This window comes from Acomys russatus, unplaced genomic scaffold (genome assembly GCF_903995435.1).
Source record: "Acomys russatus unplaced genomic scaffold, mAcoRus1.1, whole genome shotgun sequence".
In the NCBI taxonomy this organism is placed as follows: Eukaryota; Metazoa; Chordata; class Mammalia; order Rodentia; family Muridae; genus Acomys; species Acomys russatus.
This window is the reverse complement of record NW_026131757.1, coordinates 3698-21400: the sequence shown is the minus strand read 5'-3', so window position 1 is coordinate 21400 and position 17703 is coordinate 3698. Positions and strand designations below refer to the sequence as shown.

Below are 17703 nucleotides of genomic sequence, written 5' to 3'. Positions count from 1 at the left end.
AATCGCTTACTCGCTCATTTGATCGCTCGCTTGTTTGACTGCTCGCACCCTTGCTCAGTCGCTTGATTGCTTGCTTACTTGCTCATTTGCTCGCTTGTTCAATCACCTGCTTGATCAATTGATCACTTGATTGCTTGCTTGCTTGCTCAATCGTTTGCTTGGTCACTTAATCATTTGATTGATTGATTGATTGATTGCTCACTTGCTCGCTTTGCTTGAGCACTTGCTTGCCCACTTAATCACACAATTGCTTGCTTGCTTGATCACTTGTCTGCTTCTTGCTGGCTTGCTTGATTGCTCACTTGCTTGCTTGCTCACTTGCTTGTTGGCTTGCTTGATTGCTTGATTGCTTGTTTGTTCAATTGCTTGTTTGATCACTTGCTTGCTTGGTCACTTGCTTGCTTGCTTGGTCACTTGCTTGCTTGCTTGCTTGCTTATTTGCTCAATCGCTTGTTTGATCACTTGCTTGCTTGCTTGCTTGCTCAATCACTTGTTTGATCACTTGCTTGCTTGGTCGTTTGCTTGCTTGCTTGCTTGCTTGCTTGCTTATTTGCTCAATCGCTTGTTTGATCACTTGCTTGCTTGCTTGCTTGCTCAATCACTTGTTTGATCACTTGCTTGCTTGGTCGTTTGCTTGCTTGCTTGCTTGCTTGCTGCTTGCTTGCTTGCTCAATTGCTTATTGATCACTTGCTTGCTTGGTCACTTGCTTGCTTGCTTGGTCGTTTGCTTGCTTGCTGCTTGCTTGCTCAATTGCTTATTTGATCACTTGCTTGCTTGTCACTTGCTTGCTTGCTTGGATGATTGACTGCTTCCTTGCTCACTTGCTTGCTTGCTTGCTTGCTCACTGCTTTTCTTGTCTAATTCTCTCCAGTGTTTTACCTAGGGATGATCTGAATAGTTTGTTTTCCCTGCTGAAAAGACAACATATTCCAAACCTGGATTCCATGACATCAAAGCCTAGAGGTCAAGGTGTGAAGGCAAAACAGTTTTTTCTTCATCTGCCTCCTAGAGTGCAGCCAAGGAGGAGGTAATGGCACAGGGAAGGGCTGCTACCTGGAGGCACATGGAGGCTGCAGAGCAAGTCTGAGGAAGCCCCAAATTCCACATGGGTGCAGTAGTCAAGTCATGGTCCCACACATAGTTGTAGGGCTGCTTTTGGCTAGTTCTGCTTGGACCTCCAGAAGACAGCCTCTTTAGTAGTCTAGGGTCCCCATGGGACATGTCCAAAAGATGTTTGAAGGAGTTTTAGCACAGTAGAAAGATCAGTAGTATTGAAATCCAGTAGACAATCACACAGTTACAGCCCCCACTAAATAAAATGTTTTACACACACACACACACACACACACACACACACACACACACACAGGCCCAAGGGTGCTGCTGGGGCTGTCAGAAACCCAACTGTTAAGGCAAAAACCAAAGCACCTGGGAACAGAAAGTGGGTCATCAATGTCCACACTGAGAGGGTTGAGGCTGGTCTGCCGAGACAAGGAGGGTGGTTGTCAAACCACTGCAGAGCCTTCCAGGTACTCTCATCAGCGGTCATGGCCCAGATGCTCACTGCTGAGTCACAGGCAGGGAGTTGGGTCACAAGGATTTGTGAATCACAGCCACACCTAACATGAAAAGAAAGAAAGTTATAATCTAGCTTCTCCTAAGTTATTCAGAGTCCCAAGGAGTCCAGGAATCTACATCAAAGCCAGTGGGGTCCCCAGGGGTCCCATGCTATCACTGCTAGCAGCTGGCCGTCTCCACTCTAACAGCCACATCCTAATGGGGCATTTGTATCCACAAACATGACCTTAAACAGCACGTGTCGACAGACTCGTCACATAGCACTCCACAAATCCCTATTTCCCACACTGCTCACTGCTACTAAAATCCTACCTCAGAAAGTGCCCACAACTGAACTGTTTGCTAGAGATTTATTTAACACATTCCTATAGCTGTAAATATTCTAACTGAAGATGAGAAACTAAAGAAAAGGGGGCACTCCATCAGAAACATTTTGCAGGCAGGCAGAACTTGACTCCAACCAAAAGGTACCACCAGGCCTTGGCACCCTCACCCGTCCTGCAGATACCTCTCTCACTGAGAAATACTTTCCAAAAACAGACTCTTGTAGTATCTTCATGCAGTGTTTTTATATAAGCTTTTTTTATTAGAAAAAAAATATGCTCTCATTATGGAAAATTTGGAAAGTGCAGAAGAATACAAAGGAAAAGCCTCTTATCCCTTCATACAAACGAACAGCTATTATCTTTTTTAAACTTCCCAGCTTCTAATAATAAGGAGAAGGCGTTAGCCTGTGGTGACTCACACCAGGCAGGCAACTGTTACAAACTTTACACACTGTATCACATTTCATTCTCTTAAAAGCCCTCAGAGGCTCAATCTAATTTATCCCCATTTTTCAACTTAGACAATGGAGGTTCAGTCAGACCAAATGCTTAGCCCAGAGCCCCAGAGCTAGTCCTAGATCGGGGAGTCCAATATCCATTTCCAGAACTAACAGCTTATCAAAATCCCTCTCCTCCAATGGGACCAGAGCACTTGGCACACACAACCTCCACTAACCCAACATGTCAGGCACAAGCATTTCCTCATGACCTAAAACTAGAAAAGTTAGAGGAAGGGAAGTCATAATCAGAATATACTGTATGAAAAAAAATCTATTTTCAATTTTTAAAAAGATTGAAAAATACACCCACTGAATAAACATTCCATAGAAAATTTAACTATTTCCCTAATGCCAATCATTAAGTATTATAATTTGGAGGGGGTGCACTAATATAAGCAATGCCCAGATAAGTAATATCAACCTTAAATCTTTGTGCATCAGACCCATTCCCTAGGTTTTAAGGTAATGCACTCACTTGGTCAGTTGGTTTGAGTACAAAATGGTGTGAATGTCTCCCTCCCACCAGTTCTGGAGTGGGCTCACTGGCTTTTGATTGTGTTTGTTTGTTTGGTTGGTTGGTTGGTTGGTTTGGTTTGGTTTTGTTTTTTGAGACAGGTTTCTCTGTGTAATAGCCCTGGCTGTTCTGGAAAACTCTTTATAGACCAGGCTGGCCTTGAACCCACAGAGAGGCCACCTGGCCTCTGCCTCCCCAGTGCTGGGATTAAAGGGGTGTGCCACCACACCCGGCTCTCACATGCTTTTGAACTGTTCAGCACATATGTAAATCCCAATAGGTCCTTCTCAACCCACCCAATTCTCGTTATCACTGAGGTAGAGCCCGAAAACTCCACCCACTTCTTCATCCTGCAATGCCTGCCCTTCCTTCTGCAGCTTTAGGGGGAAGGGTGCCCGATTTTCATGAGAACAGAGTTGTTTCTAGGCTCAAAATGCCTCCAATGTCTTAGCGAACGAACCGTGACAGTGTGAGAAAGAGGCTTAAAGGAGGGAAAAGTGAAAGAAATGCATTGCAGTGAGGAAAGATAGTGACAAGAAGCCCTTGCATCCCTGCAGTGCAATCACCCTATCCTGAAACCTGAACAAGATGCAAAAGTGACTTTTCTCATGGGATGTGTGAGTAAGAGGGGACGCATGGGAGCCAAGGGATATGTGACATAAGATCACGATTTTACATACTTGGGATAATGGATTGCACATTGTGTATGCTCAGTAAATAAACATTCACCACATGTATCTAAATGTTTATACCAGACATAAGAAGCTGGGTTTGTATTTCTCCTCTTCAGAGGATCCCTGAACCTCAGCAACTCAACTCTTAGGCCTGCGTTGCACTGAACTTGGCAGCGCATCCAGTACCAGTCTACACCCATCACCTCTTGGTCTACCCATCACCTCTCAGCCTCTTTACTCAGCCCTGGGCTGGGGCACTACAAGGGGTGTGGCTTAGACAAGAAGTCAGACCTACGTTTGAACTCTGGCTTGGTGGGTGCCTCTTGACAATATGCCGACCTTTGGTGATTACTTAGTCTCCACATCTCAGCTGCCAGATGAGAGGATGCAGTCCCTCAGCCTGAGGGCTGTTGAGAAGATGAGCGGGAACGGACACACTGTACATAACACACTGGCCCACAGGGCTCAGGGCGGGGGTGTTAGAGTTGGCGCTCCGAAGGCGCACGTGTTGAAGGCTTGGAGCCCAGCTGGCCAAGCTATTTTGGGAGATGCTAGAAACTTGAGGAATGGAGGCAATAAGTCACTGGAGGCATGCCACCGAAGGGCACTTGAACCTGACCCACTCGGGTCTCTCTGATGCCTGGCTGCTGGGATCCATTCTCCCACATGCTGCTTGTATCAACCCTATGTGTTGAGCCTCTCTACCACCCAGAAACAAGTAACCAAGAGCCAACAGAAGAAACAAAGTAACCAAGAGACAATGGAAGAAACAAAGTAACCAAGAGCCAACGGAAGAAACAAAGTAACCAAGAGACAATGGAAGAAACAAAGTAACCAAGAGTCAATGGAAGAACAAAGTAACCAAGAGACAATGGAAGAACAAAGTAATGGAGCGACAACAGCCTGAAAATTCCTGAAATCATGAGCCAAAGTAACCTACAGGAGAGAGAGAGAGTGAGAGAGAGAGAGAAGAGAGAGAGAGGAGAGAGAGAGGAATGTCTTAGGAATTTGTCACAACAAGATATAACTAACATAAAAAGGGCATAACAAAAGACAGCTTGTGTGTGATGTTACCCAGAATCCAACAGAGCCATTTCCTAAGAGCAGGCCCTTAACTGACTGTTGTACTTAAAACTAATGCGTCTTGAGGCACCCATTGCCAACTCCTGGTGGTCCTTCTATAAGACCTGGTGTTTCCAGTATGTACAGGGAGGTCTTATCGTCCCACTCTAATTTTTAATAAACAATAACTATGCTCTCCCACCTACATGCCTGGCACAAAGTGAACCAGGAATGGCTAAGACAGTCACAGCTCAGGCCAGTGGGGACTGGTCTGCTGGCAGTATGCTACTAAGTATTCCGAGGCTACCTTCAGGTTCCCAGGGGAAGTAATCACCACCATCCTCACTGCACACAGTGAAGACTGTAACAATTACCCATGACCCCACAAGAAGCACTCAGTTCCCAGGTAAGCCAGCGCCATCCCTTCAGGTTGTTCAGGCCCTTGGAGTGGTGGTCCCTGGAACTGGGGCTCGCTGACCTGCATAACTCCTCCCAGTGCTCATGTTGGTTGGCAGCAGTGTCCACTGTCAGTGATCGGGTTATAGTACTCTACTGAAGCCAGGTTGCAGGATCCGTCATCCCCTCCAACCACGTACAGGAAGCCATTCACTGCGCAAACCCCTACGAATCAGAAGTCACAGGATCAGTGGGAGCATCAGAGACCAGTACCATGGGAAGATGGTTCCCAGTGCCCTGGAGGCTCCTTTCCCCAGTTTCTGTAACACAGCAGAGATGTCACTCTGGAATCTGAGTTCACTCAATGGAGGAGCATGCTGACCATAGCCACTGGGCTCAGAGGGTCCCCTTCCTAGCAAGGCCACTTCTCTCACCATTACTATGTGGTCCTACAGATGTCCTGCTGCATCATCCTCCCCACTTGCTACCACCACATTATAGAGAGAAATTACAGGCACGGGGGAACAATTTTCATGAGAGCATGCAGACCTCTCCATCAGCCTGTAGGAAAGAGACAAGATGCCAGGGTGCTCCATGTTTCCCTCCTGAGCTGTATGGTATATTCATCCTACATGCTGCTAATGGCTGAACCTGTAACCCCCTCATAAGACATTGTGTCCATCCTATATCCTGTAATCCCCTCACAGACAGGCATCTGAGTTCACACACGATACCCCAGGCTGGGCTTTCCTTCTCATTCCTGACAGCATAAGTTTGTTTAAAAGGCAAGGTCTCATAAAGCTGGGAAGGGCAAGGAAATGTAACTTTTATTCAAGAACTTAAAACTCATAGTCCAGTAGATGGTGCATTTTTGGTTTTGGTTTGGTTTCGTTTTGGTTTTGATTTTGGTTAATTGATGATGCTTTCAAAAGTGGTAACTAGCAATGCTGACTAATACGCTTGACACTGGTGTGAGCACGACCAACATACACTGTTTTGCTGCATGGCGTCCTAGCATGGATCCTTCCTTGGCCTCAAGAGTCTACTTTTGACCTTTTCTTTTAGAGAAATCATTTAAGGGTGTACATTACTTAAATATAAGGATCATTTATAATAACTATAGCATTACTGGTAACGTAGAAACAATGGCATTACTATTCAATAATGATAGTAAATTGTGATATAGTCATGTTAAGTAAAAGCTTGAAGATACATTTAGTGGTGTAATTAGATGCTGATGAAGGATGTAAACGCAGGATTTAAACCAATGCTATGGTAGGAGTTAGGATTCTGCTCCAGTCTGCCTAGCAACCTGTGATGTCATTGCCTATCTGGCACGGGTGTGCCCCTGCCATGGAGTATATAAAAGGACAAACTCGGTCTGGAGAGATGGCTCCGCGGTTAAGAGCACTGCCTGCTCTTCCAGAGGTCCTGAGTTCAATTCCCAGCACCCACATGGTGGCTCACAACCACCATGATGTGATTTGCTGCCCTCTTCTGCAGATAAAGCACTCATATATAATAAATAAATAAATAAATAAACAAACAAAAAAAATAAAAGGACAAACTCACCTACCTCTTCTCTCTTACCTCTCCCCCTTGCTCTTCCTTCCTTCCCTCTCTCTTTCCTCTCTCCTCTCTCCTCTCTCTCTCTCTCTCTCTCTCCTCTCTCTCTCTCTCTCTCTCCTTGGACCCCCCTTTCCTTTCTCCCCCATGCTTAGATAACAAACTTCTCCATATCATATCTGCTGTGTGGTGCGTAGTTCATATTTTATATCTCATATCTCATTGGAATTTAGGACCCATTTGTTGATAAATAAACAATATCTGCAATGTGAATGTTTGTGCATGTCTATGTTTAAAACTTAATTCATAGGCTGTAGGCCAACTTACTGCCTTACAGGCTCTGTAAGTCCTTGTTTGTGTGGCTGAAGGCCACATGCCAATGCATATCACAGCAGGCTCAGGCTAGTGAGCAAATTAGTAACACCCCTCTGTATACACTTCCACGGTGATGGCAGCAAACAGGTAATATGAGGGTTCTTGACAGCTCCTGTTATTTAGTCTCGCCTGGGAGGTGGGCAAAGCCAGCCCACCCTTTCCCAGAGCAAAGATGCACAAAGCAAGTTACAGCAGCACAAGGCACAGCTCAGAGCAACTGTCACGAGAGGAAACAGCTTGGCAGGCCTGGCAGGCCACACACACAACACATGACCCTGAGTACTGTGGGATGGGCTGTTCCTATGGAAGAACAGAAGGGAAGTGGGGACAGGAAATACAAGGAAGACAATAAAGGGAGAGATGACACTGGAGGATCAGGTGGGGTCTGGCTCTCCTGGCAGGAAGGAATTTGGGACTCTGTAGAAGTATGAAAACCTTTCAGACAGACACTGGCTGGGTCCCCCACAGCCCTGTACCTGGCTACCAGCAGAGCCATTGTGCAGGGGCAACTGATGAATATAGGTGTCCAACTGCCACCAGAGAGAGAAGGGGATCTGAGGCCAGCGTTTGGGCGCCCTTCCCCTTACTCGGAGCCTCTGGGACAGATGGCCACTCATATGTTCAGGCTCAGCTACATACTCTGGCAGTTTTGCTCCTCTTACCATCATCCAAGAGCAGCTATCTACAGAGAGGAAGAGCTGTGACCGCCACAGAGAACAGTCACATTACCTGCATTGCGCCGGCACATGTTCATGTCGGCCACCTGCTTCCAGGTGTTGGTCCCAGGATCGTAAACCTCAACACTCTTCCTCACCAAAGGTCCGTCATGTCCCCCAGTGGCGTACAGCTGTCCGCTGAGCACCCCAACCCCTGAAAGGCAGAACACAGTGTCCAGCCCCAGGCTCCCTAGAAGAACCAGAATCTAAAGAGGCCTGGTGTCCAGCCCTGGATAGCCATTGCCAGCAGGTAACTTGGGGAGCAAGTTCTGTCTCCCTGGACCTCATTGCCCTAATCTGTAAAACAGATATAGTGATGCCCTGCCTGGCTCCCCATTAAGACAGACAAGGCAGTCTGCAAACACTGAGGTACAAAGCCAATGCGACCCAATTTCTGCTTTTAAAATGTAAATAACGTATGTGTATATACATGTGCTATCAAAGGGATTTAAAAAGATGCAAAGAAATCCACTAACATTGAGAGAGAGAGAGAGAGAAGAGAGGAGAGAGGGAGAAAGGCTAATTCTCACAGTAAAATGACAACCCCTTTGGCCTATGCACCATGTTACCTTGTTTTCCCTCAACTTCTTGTATTCATTGATACAGAGCAAGGTGCTGAGGTCACCCGGGGAGACCACCCTGCAGGCCTGTTCCTTCAGCCCTCTCCTTGATGACAAAAGGCATCAGACCATGGGGCGGCGGGTAAGGGGAGGAGAGCTGCTGGGGCTGAACAGTCTTTTGCTATGAGACAAGGAGATACACCACAGAGGAGCAAAGTGGTTCCTAGAGAGAGCAACGTGGCCCCTCCTCCCCTCTGTGGCCCTTTCCTTCTTTCCCACTCATGGAGGGTGTTGGAATGACTCAGTGATTCCATGGACTGCAATGTACCCTTTGTGGTACATCTTTCTGTTGGGAACTTTCTGGAAAGATAGAGCCTTCAGTCCCAGCGATATCGGTCAGAAGCTCAAAAAAGGGTGTCTTGGTGACTACGATGTGCAGCCATGTTGTGGGTCCGGTCCGAGGGCACCGGATCTGGAGGCTACACACTTCATGAGGTCAAGAACTGGTCTTGCCTGCTCTGTTTCCCTGAGGCTGCTGGTGGTGGCTCCCAGCAGATACTATTGAAATGACACGGTGCAGTGTAAAATCCTGGCAGCAGTCACGCAGGGGAGCCAATGGTTCCTGCAGTTGCCCTAAACTAGCAGCAGATGGCACTGCTGTGCCGATGATGACTGGAAGTCAGGTTGCCCGGATTCAGAAAATTCTGTAAGCTCTGAGCTGACACCTCTGAACCCCGAGATAGTCTCTTTCAGCTACCGTGTCTGTCCCTCTGCTCACACTGTCCACTGATGAGGGAGCTAACAGTCACCCAGGCACTGTCCTCAATAACTTAACCGTGACCCTCGGCAGCCTGCTCACAGACTTCCATGGAGAGCCACACTGGCCTCAAGCAGCTGGAATATAGAGCCTTTGGTCTCTAGGGTCTTTGGCAAGCACCCAGCATGACAAGTAAGTAGGCTCCCAGCTCTCTTGATGACTGGTCCCCAGCTCTTAGCAGACTGAAGGACTGAGGAAGGAGTCTGAGGAAAGCTCATTCCAGCCAAGGTCACCGGGCCTCCCAGAAACAAGCATCCCTAACAGCATTGTTCTGGGTCCTCCAGGCAAGGATGGACCAGGTGATGTCCCCAGCCCCAACCACCTTCTGCATAGGCAGCAGGGAAAGGCGTCACCATAGCAGGCCTTCATACTTGCTGTCATGGCCCAAGTCACTATATGGATTTTTAGAGTACAGAGAAGGTGCTGGAAGCTAAAAGTACTAACTATGAGGAAAGGGGGGTTGTGAAATCACAGCCTTTTGATTTAAGAATGAACTGTCCTCCGAGAAGGTGGGCACCCATGCATGTGCAAACAGCGGAGTACTAAATGTCAAAGACAGGGAGCGGGGTTGCCCAGTAGATGCGGCAAGGTCAAGAAATGCCAAGCTCTAAAACTCGGGTTTCTTGACTTCAAGACACTCAAGAGGGGCCAGTCATCAGGATTCGAGGGGACAACCCCCCTCAAGATCTCCAAACACATGCTTCGAAATGTAACCATGCAGATGACCCAACAGTATGTACACACAAACTTCCTTTAAAAAAAAAAAAAAAAAACTAAAACAGCCTAATTTTACAAAATGCTAAGGATGAAGATACGTCATCCCTTCTCCAAAAATAGGTGGGGCAGGGGAGAGAGAAATGAACGTATAATTTTGTGGAGGGCATGTGGCTTCTCTTTCTAGGAATTATGAGGCCTTCCTACCAGCCCCAACTGAGAATCAGATCTGTCACCAGGAGCCCCAGGAACTGTGGCCAAGGCCTCTGCCTGCTCTCCCAGACCATGGCTCCTGGGATGATGGGGGAGACAGAGCAGAAAGGGTGGGGCTGTTGAGGCAGCTCCTAAGTGCCTGGACTTCCCACAAGAAAGAAATAGAAAACCATTTGGGATGGTCATGTGGGAGAGGAACAAAGTAAGTGAAAAGTAGGGAAAGGGGACATAGGCTTATCCAGCCATAAGCACTGCTATGCTGGCTCTTACCTCAAAGGCACAAGCTTCAGGCAGGCCAGCTGGCCTTGTCAGCTAAAGCCAGGAATAAAGAGTTAAGAATAAAGCCTGGAAAGGTTATTGTAACTCTGCAAGTCACTAATTCCTGAAACCTTGGGTGAAGTGCTCCACCTCTGGTAGGACTTACTTTCAAAATCTTGTCAGTGAAATCAACATTGGTAAACTAAGATGAGGTGAGGAGTGAGTGGATGGAGGCATCAGCCAGACCACCACTGTAATCCCAGAGGCTGAGACAGGAGGCTACAAGTCTGAGAGCAGCCTGGGCTACATAGTGAGATCCAGAGGAAGGAAGGGAAGGTGATTTGCATTGTGACAGCACCTGGCACATAGTAGGTCTGTACTCTCTAGAGATGTGGGCCTGAGTACAAACAGAAGAATGCCTTGGTATAGCCTGGGCTATTGGTGAGCTTGAGGTTAGCCTAGGCAATAAAGAAACTGTATCAAACCAAAGGAAACAGTAATAATAGAAAGGCAGTGATGGCACCATGCCTTCCCCACTGAGCAAGGAGTCCCTGGAAAGGGCTGATCTGTACATGTAGGTACAGCTGGACATGCGCGGTGGGGTTATTTACAACAAGAGGAATGAAGACAGGATGAGGGGAAAATATGGTACAGTCCAGTTGTTTGCCTCTAGTCTCAGCCATGAGGAATGCAGGACACAAGCCTGTACCCCAGTGCTCTCATGTACCCCAATGCTCTCATGTACCCCAGTGCTCTCCTATACCCTAGTCTCTCATGTACCCCAATGCTCTCCTATATCCCAGTGCTCTCCCATACCACATACCAGCGCCACTACGTCGGGTGCTCATGTCTGCCACGTATGTCCCACTCGTTGGTGGCTGGTTGTACTGCTCCACAGTGCTCAGGCACTGCCTGGAAGCCCCGTCGTAACCCCCCCGACAGCATACAGCTTTCCTGGAGGAGACAAAGGACTAGGGTCTGACAGTGACACTGACGTGGCACAGGAGCTTGGCTGGTGCTCCGTTTTTTAAACCCACTAAGTGCCTTTGCCTTATCTGTGGTTCCGGGTCTCCTTCCAGGAGGACCCAGCTTGTCTTCTTCACCCACGGGGCACATCTCCCTCCACATCTCTGCCTTCTATATGCTCCGAACCTATGAGATACTTAGAGCTCAGGTACTCAGCACAGAGCACCCACTTGGCATCACTGGGGTTCAGTATAGTCTTGCTTGAGGAGAACCAGGTTCACACATATCTAGAAGATGCCAGCGCTGACGGTTTCTCTGCCATGACCGCACACCCAGCACTGGATGGTTCTCTGCCATGACCACACACCCAGCTTCCTGCCTCTAAGCTCCCAGAGACAAGTGAGAAGAATAAGGAAGAATGTTTTTCCAGTGAGAAACCCAAGCCCGGCCCCAGCACTCCTCCTGAAAACTCTGGCTGGTAGAGCAGGTGCTGAGGGAAGCACTCTGTGTCCACCGTGGGCTGAGGCAGCCGGGATTTTCCTGCAGGCCACCTTTGTTCTCCGAGCCACAGACAAGAACCCTGAAGCACTATCAACAACTTAAAAAAAAATAACACTTAGCTCCTGTGAGAGAGTCATTTCTGTCTGGGCTGGAAGCTGAGAAATAGTTCTCTGAATTAGGTGAGGACAAGGATTCAAAACATATGGGGTTTAACAGTTAGTCTTAGATACAATGGGACAGCCCCTTCGTGGGGACAGGGAGAGAGAAGAACCTCTATTTCACCTACGGACAGCAGATGTACGGGACACTGTGATGCTAGCCACAGGCCTAAACTGACACTAGCTATAGGCTAAATAAACAAAGACACGGGAAAATCTATTACAGAATTATTTAATCAAGAATTGGGAGGGGTGCGTTATGAGAGGCCTAATATGGAGGGTACAATTAGGATGTGAACATGCACAATCACGTTGTTAGCTTTGAGAGTCATCATGGCTGCTGGCCCAGAACTCTTACAGTTGCTGAACTGTTTTTTCTCTTTGAGTCCTTTTCAATTGACCTTTCTCAAAAAGACCTCGACCACAGCTCCTACCCCACAAAGTCAAAGTTGACAAAACAAATTCACGAAGGGCCCTCTCCAGAACCCAGGCCAGTCACACGGTGCGCACCAGCTCAGGTGGTTCCCATCCTCGGTAGCACCCGCTCCGCTGTTGGCCATTTCTGTCTACACTCCAACCCACACTGTACCTTGTCCACATGACAGATTGTTCCAGGTGACAAGTAACCACCTGCAATTCTAAGGTCATTCAGGACTGTATAACCGTGGGAGTGAGACGGAGGGAGAACAGACCAGTGTAGAAAGCCGAGTCCTCGGCCACCGTGAGACATGGTCCACTCCAGTTCCTCCTCCACATTCTTAGAAACACTTTCTGCAGCTGAGGCGGCCCACAGCCCATAGCGTTTCAGGTGCAGGGGCCAAGGGGACAAATTGCCTGCATTTCTGCAAGCAGGCACACTGACAAAAGGCCTTGTCTCTACCTTCGAGGCACCCCCTCTAACCTCATCAAACCATTCCAACCTTGTACCAGCTAGAGCCAGAAGCCACCCAAGGCCTCCCCTTGAGTGTATTAGCAAGGGTCTGATGTTCTTAGCCCCAGCTCTATTGTTTAATGCTTCTGGCTGAGGAAGAGAGAAACTAGAAGGTGGCTAGATAGCGCTCTTGGATCTGGCTGACAAAGCAACTTCTATCCCGGCAAGAGAATGAGAGCTTGAGAAGCAATTTATTCTGATAGAGATATGGAATCCTGGCCTCACTAAGACAATGTGTTCAACTACACGGGGATAATACACTTTTAAGTGGAAATGTCAAACTAAATAGCCATGGCAAGGGTTAAGAAGTGGCCAAGAGGAGAGACAGTCATGGGCCTATGATGGTTAGTGTGTGTCAACTTGACACAAACTAGATTCACCTGTGAAGAGGGGCCCTCAGCTGAGGAGCCGCCTCCATCAGACTGGACTGTGGGGCATTTTCTTGATTGCAAACTGACGGAGGAGGGCCCAGTCCACTGTGGGTGGTGTTATTCCCTAGGTAAGTGGTCCTGGGTGGTATAAAAGAAAGCAGGCTGAACAAGCAATGGAGAGCAAGCAGGTAGGCATCACTCCTCTATGGTCGCAGCCTTGGTTTCCTGCCTCGGTTCTGCCTGGGTTCCTGCCTTCAGTTCCTGCCTCGGTTCCTGCCTTTGGCTTTTCTTGATGATGGACTATGATCTATATGCCAAACAAACCCTTTCTTCTCTCTCCGAGGTGCTTTTGGTGTTTTATCACAACAACAGAAAACAAAGACACAATCTCACTGCACATTAGGCTCATGTGTGTGTACATGTGTGTATGTGTGCGTGTATGTGTGGGTGCCTATTCACATGTGTATGTGTGTGCATGTATGTGTGTGTATGCATGTGTGTGCTCCCGTAGGTGCACAGGAAACATCCATGCAGACATCAGTACAGACTAATAAATATGCATTGGCCCATCATCTCTAACACTTTAGTTCAACTCATACTCTCAATGTTGGTACTGAGTTCACAAACTCCTACCTATCAGTAGCTGAGAATGGGCTCAGAATCTAGACTCAGAGTCTGAAGACCTGGATTGAGGACTGTTCTGCTGTTTCCTATCATAATACAAGTACTTTGCTTGCTCTCTCCAGGACTCAGTTCCCCCACTGATAAAAATATGACAGGAAAATATGAGTCCAGCCTGTGTTCTTCCAGAAGGCTTGGGAGAATTAGTAAGAGAAAAAGATGTTCTACAAATTTCTGGCCAGGCCTTTGATCTCACCCACGCCCTCCGCCTCAGCCCCACCCCGACACCTAGCCTCTCCTAAGACTCATCAGACCTAAAAAAGAAGCCTGCCTTCCATGGCCCTCCTAGTGTGCCCCACATGAAGTCTGCCTTTCCATGGCCCTGTTAGTAATGCACCACATGAAGGCCTGCTTTTCCATGGCCCTGCTAGTGTGCACCAAATGAAGGTGAGCAGAGAAGTAACCAAGCATAATTAGCACCCATCCTCACTACCCCAGTTTTTTTGTGGAACTCTAGGCTCCCTACATCCTTTCCATCCCCACTGGTAGCAAAGATACTGACAAATGACCAAGGGCCAGACTGTCACTCTCCCTAAGCCTCTTCTTCTCACCAAAGCTGCTGAAACCCCTTCTTAGCCTTGGCTCAGAAGCTTCCCCGCTGAGTCTCAGCCTTCCTTGTCTGTCAACTAGAGGGTGGAAACTTACCTCAGAGCACTCTCAGACCTGAAGAGTGGAGCCATAGTAGAGGAGCACAATGCTGGACTCAGGACAAGGCCTGCAGGCTAGGATAGGAACCAGCCACCACCCTCTGCTGCCTCCTTACCCTCCACAACTCCCACACCCACGCTGCTCCGCCGTGTGTTCATTGGGGCCACGAAGAACCATTCATTGGTCTTGTAGCTGTAGGCTTCTACTGATGCCAGGCCTAGGAAGAAGAACATAGTGAGCGCTCTCCAGCCATGGGCCTCACCCTGACATGTGAGGAACAGTGCAGCCAGGGAGAGGCCAAGACAGGACTACAGACTCAGGTCCATCTTTGGTACACGTCTGCCTGGCCATGTGGCCATGGTAACCTCCTGAGTCTACAGAAGGCGACCACTGACCACCAAGATACGACATACAAGAAGCAGGAGAGGTGGCAAGGGGCCAATCTTAACTGCACTACAGATATGAACCACTGAACTTACAGACTGGAACATTTGATGCCAAGGAAATACCTGACAATGATGCACCGAACAACAGCCCCGACCCCTTGTCTGCCTCTACTTACAAGCTGGATGGCTAAAATTGTTCCTCCCAAGATCCCCCGCAGCTAGGTATCACCGAGCTCTAAGCAGACATCTGATAGGCGAATTCTGGGGTGGCCTTCCCATTTCTGATTCAGGGGCAACCCGCCCTTCTTCTTGCTGCCAGGGACACACGTGTCCCAGCTGGAGCCATAACAACTATATTGTCATTGTGGGAGAAAGCCAAGAAGGGGCTTAAAGAACTCAGCCCCTGTACCACATGCAGTCAGGCCTTGGGAACAGCAACCTCGGGACCCCACGCGTCCTCTCTGGTATAAAACAAAAGCCCCCTTTTACGGCAGTCAGCCAGGCTTTCTCCTCAGCAGGAGCAAATCCTGCTGAAATAATCACTATAGCTCTTCCTAGACCATGCCCGCTGATGAGCCTTCAGAGAGATGTTTAATAAGGGAAACAGAAAACAAAGCAAAAAATCCCGACTGCCCTTCCTTCCCTCCGGCAAAGAATATCCCTGCGTTTGAGTCACAGTCTGCAGTCATGAGTACGGATGACCTCTCTCCAAACTCATGCCAACAGTTCAAATCCAAACTCTTAAATGATCTTTACGTGTACAAGTGTTTTCATGCATGTATGTCTGTGCACCACGTATATGCAGGGTCCATGGAGGCCAGAAGAGGGCGTCGAATACCCTGCAACAGATGCTCCAGGTGACTGTAGCTGCCCACATGAATAGCTGGAAATGCACCCGGTCCTGAGAAAAAGCAGCCAGTGCTCTCTTCAGACCTGGGGTTGACATTTTGAAGTGAGATCAAATCTGGGAGTGAGAGCCCCCCCCCCCCCCCGTGAGTGGCGCCATAGCCTGCAGGGCTCTGTGGGGCAGTAGAAAGAATGGTAGCCAATCGATCGGGCACACAGAACCTTCAGGTTAGGCACAGGTTCCCTCAATTGCTCAGTAAAGGTCTCAGACTAAAATCCTCGAGCTGCTCCATCAGACAGCTCCCTTGCTATGCCTGGTCCTCTGAGGAAACAGGCTGCTAGGCATGGGAGAGGAAAGAAAGGGGCCCTTCTGAGTGTGGGGGCTCCTCAGAACCCGTCCTATCGTGGAGCAGCTGTGGCCTCAGGACATGAGAAAGCTTGTTCCTAGCCCCAAAAGCTGAGTGGTTAAGGAGAAAGGCACATAGGAGTTTGGATCATGAACGCCCTTAGAGATTCAGATTTACGCTGAAGGCTTGTTCTTGGGTGTGGTACTGAGAGGTGGTGGGTGAGACCTTTGGGAGAGGACCCTTAGTGCTGCTGGTGCCGTTGAGGTGATTGATTTAAGTCACAGGGCTCCTCTTCCTGTGGCTTCCTGGCTAATGGAGTGAACGGTTTCACGTCGCTACACTGTGCCATGATAATGACCCTCCCTGCAGGTCCACACAGGCTGTGGACCGGAACCTGCACAACTGTAAACCACGGGAAGCCTTTTCTGTGTGTGAGGATTACATCAGCGCTTCATGACAGTGGAGGGTAGTTCAGTAATTCCTGTGGGTTCCCTCCTAGGGCGCTTCTGCACATACGCAGACTAGACCGAAGAACTGACGGGAGCAGAGCGAGGTCGCCCAGAGGAATGTACTACTGCAACCACCCTGGACCTACCGGTACTGCCGTCAAAGCCTCCAACCGCATAGAGGAGGTCATTGAGCACGGCTGCTCCCAGCGTGCTCCGACGCTCCTGCATGCTCGCGATGGAAGTCCACTGGTCCTTCACGCCGTCATACACATCCACTGTCCGCACCCGCAGAGAACCGTTAAACCCCACCACGGCATACACATGGCCAGCCATGAACACCACACCTGAGACACAGGAAAACAAGGTGTGAGAGTCGGGAGGGCGGGTGACTGCCCAATTTGATGGGTGACATCAAGGATGCAAGGCGGGTATAGGACTGACTCCCTGTGGGAAGGCCACCTTCAGCTTTACACATGTAGGAGTCACTATGGGATCTGGTTTCTTCTTCTGCCTGTTTCTCTAGCTTCACCAGATTTGAGCAAATTCCCGAAGTCAGCACATAGACCTGACTTCACAGTAGACAGCGCCAGTGTGAAGGTAGAAAGGGGAAGGTAGGAGCAGGGCTTCGTGGCCAGCGTGGCAGCCATCATGAGCAGAGGCCAGCTGGGGAAAGGTTGCTTGGAACCCAGGTGAGTCGGGGCCAGCCCAGGCTACTTACCCTGCTCTGCATCTCCTGGAGGGAAGCTCGGCTATCTGGTCCCAGCGGCCCTCCTCAAAATCATAGCACTCCACACTGCGGATCGCCTTAGGTGCCTGGCCACCAACCACAATCATGACCCCAGAGAGGACAGATGCACATTAACTAACACACGTGGGAGTGGATCGCCAACCCGTGGCCCTTCCACGTGCTGCCTGCAAGTTTGCGGCGCTACATACAGGAGTCGCTGGGAGTGACGCTCAGTCAAGAAAAGCCTGCGCAGCACAGAAGCCCAAGCGTAGGCACACGCCTTCCGAACACCCCCACCCAGGGTGATGTTGTAGGAATGGCAGCATATACTACAATATTGGTACCCAAAAGATGGGGGAACGGTTTTTATATTGAGACAAACATATTTGAGGTGGAAAGAACAGGTTTTCAATACATTTTAG

General features: G+C 48.8%; 1 pseudogene; it reads right to left on the bottom strand.

Annotated features, from left to right (window-relative positions):
• Nucleotides 1-852: 852 nt before the first annotated feature.
• Nucleotides 853-17388, bottom strand: LOC127186449 (kelch-like protein 3; annotated as a pseudogene).
• Nucleotides 17389-17703: the final 315 nt, after the last annotated feature.